The 3083-nt window shown below is 37.5% G+C and overlaps 1 non-coding gene across 1 annotated transcript; it reads right to left on the minus strand.

The window, feature by feature from the left end:
• Positions 1-2170: 2170 nt before the first annotated feature.
• LOC130512137 (small nucleolar RNA R71) lies at positions 2171-2277 on the minus strand. The gene has a single exon (XR_008945698.1). It is a non-coding gene; the product is annotated as a small nucleolar RNA R71 (small nucleolar RNA).
• Between the last annotated feature and the right edge of the window lie 806 nt (positions 2278-3083).

A 3083-nucleotide genomic window follows, 5' to 3' on the forward strand; every position in this document is an offset into this window, starting at 1 on the left:
GACTCTTTTTCTGTGTCAACATACGACAGTTGAGGCCAGAGATCTAGATTATTTAATCAGTGACACATCACTTGAGTTAAGCGGCTGAGATCTATAGTATCATGCTGATATACCATGAATTTTCATCCGTTTTTAGCCATGGTATATAAGAGTTTTCAATCATATTTACTTTGTTTTCAAAGTATTTTAGAGTATTTTCAGGCACAGGTACCTAAATGAAGAAAGCAATACTTTTGAGGCATTTTAGAGTATTCTCACGAATGAAGAATCGACCGATAGGAAACATGCGAGATCGGACGATTAGAGTCAATTACAATCGATCGACAGAAATCGAAGAGTGTCGATCGACATTAAGCCACTCGATGGATCACGATTTAAAAGATTTTCAAGTATCACAAAGTGTGCTATTTTTACACAATTAGTCCCTGGCCGCCTGTTAGGCTTTATATACTAGGGTTTTTTATCATTTTAGAGGCAGACTTGCCTAGAGACCTATTGGACAAGAGAAGCAATTTGGCTACCTTAGGAGAAGAGTTAGAGTTGGAGAGATAGATCTGAGACTGCAAAATAGAGAAGATCTTGAACTCCCTTTTTATCTTACTCATTACTCTTTGTATTCCTTATTTCATATTAAGTTTTATTCAAACCATCATGATCTTGTCTCTCATGAATATGTCTGAGTAAACCTAATTGTTAGATTTAGGTTTCTCATAAGGGTGAATCATGTGATGAGATTGTGATAATTGTTAGGGTGATTAAACTAGTTCTTTCACTTTAGTTATTCTTTATACTATATTTAGGATTGATCACCCTTAAATCTAGATCTTAGGATTGAAGAGATAACCAACTGTATACTCTCAATACCCTGAAACAAACTAAAGTGATCTAACTGACTAGACTCATGCGAAAGGTGGTCTAGATCACTAGAGAACGTGTTCAACCAAATCGATAATGCTTGCTAGAATTACCATTGATCGATACAACCATCATTGTAGCGATCGATTGTATGAAAGGTGTATCGATCGATTAGAAGAAAGTAGTATCGATCGACTCTTTTCCGAGATCAACAAACGACAGTTGAGATCCGGGATCTAGTAAAGGAGACCCTACTGGTCGTACAAATTGATTGAGTTCAAGGACTAAAGCCCTAATGTCACTTTCAAACTGCATAATTTCATACCTGAGAAATACCTGAATCTAGCTATCTCCCTCATTTAGAAACAACCTTCATTTCAGTTACTGAACAACTTCCTTGTTCACATTAATATTTATTGCTTTAAAACATATAAAATCTTAAGTCTATCTTTATTACTAATTAATTGAACCTTCAAGTAATCCTAGAGTCCTTGTGGATTCGATCCCTAAGTACTACATCTGAACCTCTTATTTAAGAGAGTAATTCACTTTTTAGGGTAATTTGAGTGATATCAAATTTGGCGCCGTTGCCAGGGACTCTTTCTTATTACTTTTAGATTTAATTTAAGATTTAGCATAGACTTTGTTACTTTTGCTAATTTTTCTATTCTTTTGTTTTTCAACACAAAGGATGGCGAATACAGATGTCGGCCAAGCATCGATTGACACGGAAAATTGTCAATCGAGCGACGCTGATACAGAAGAATCGATCGTTTCATCCGAAACTTTATCGATCGATACCACCCAGCCGGAAGCAGGTAAGTACCCTCTTACAGATGCTGTTAATGAGAAAGTAGTCAAAACTGAAACAACAGGTCAATCAAGCAACATTTCTAGCCAAACTAATGAAAAACAGGGGACTGAAATCCCTGTTAAGTCAAACTCTACCTTAAACATAGGTAAAGTAATTAAATTGCCCTTGCAAGACTACTTAAACCCCGATAGGACCTATTCCAATAGGTCCGCTATCAGAATACCTGACGACGACACCTCGAAAACCAAGTTTAATGTTGATTATTATAATATGATGCGTCGAAACCCTTTTAAATGATCTTCTCTAGAACATCCACAAGACCACATCGAGGGTCTAGAGGAATTAATTCTAGACGAGTATATTCGTTGCAGACTTTTTCCATTTTCACTAGAAGGGGGAGCCTTAAGATGGCTAAACTGTCTACCAAGAGGATCCCTGACTAGTTGGAAAGAGATTAGAAATGCTTTCCTAGAGCAATTCTTCGACGATACTCGTTACTGGGAAGTGAGGAGGCGAATCTCTACCTTCCATCAAAATCCTCAGGAATCATTCAAAAACGCATGGGGAAGATTCAAGAGTTACGAACTCGAATGCCCCCACCATGGTTATCCAGAACCACAATTTCTTAAGATTTTTTACAAAGGTGTTATTCTGAGCTATAAGACAACGCTTGATACAGCAAGCGAAGGGAATTTCGTTACTAGAAATCCTATGGAAGCAAGACGCCTAATCGAAAACATGGCAACAGGAAGATCCTATGAAGAAATGAATGAAGAAAAAGAAAAAGAAAAAGCTATAATCTCAATATAAAATACTGAGTTAGATGAAATAAAAAATTCCATAAATTCGCTTCATTCTCTTCTGACAGATCAAAACCCACCTAATCTGTGCCAGTACTATAATAAAACTCTTCCTATATCAGATGATGAGCTCGACTTTATAGAAGAATTAGACACTACTGATCCTCATTCTGTGTTTAACGTCGACAGCTTTACACGAGACTATGAAATCTGTATGCAGTCTCGTACTGGGAGAGAAAAGTACAATCTAAAACAAGCTCTTACAGGAAACCGTAAAATAAAGTCCGAATTCCACGGGAAAATAAACAGCGTTTACGGTGAGCTAAATCAGAAGATGGATTCATTAATTGAACACATACGGGGAATGGAAGACCAAATTGCTAACCTTGCAACTACTCTAAAAAGAGAGACAGGCCGTCTTCCTGGAAGGACCGATGCTAACCCTGGGGCAAAACGCCAGGCATATGCCGTGATGTTGCGAAGCGGAAAACGCCTTGAAACTAATGCCAGAGAAGACGCCAGCAATAAAAAAATCATTGATAACGCAGGAAAAAGCAATTCCAACCCCATAAAGCTTCTCGACAATGATTCTGACTCATGAACATCAGAGCAAA

This window comes from Raphanus sativus, chromosome 4 (genome assembly GCF_000801105.2).
Source record: "Raphanus sativus cultivar WK10039 chromosome 4, ASM80110v3, whole genome shotgun sequence".
Classification (NCBI taxonomy): Eukaryota; Viridiplantae; Streptophyta; class Magnoliopsida; order Brassicales; family Brassicaceae; genus Raphanus; species Raphanus sativus.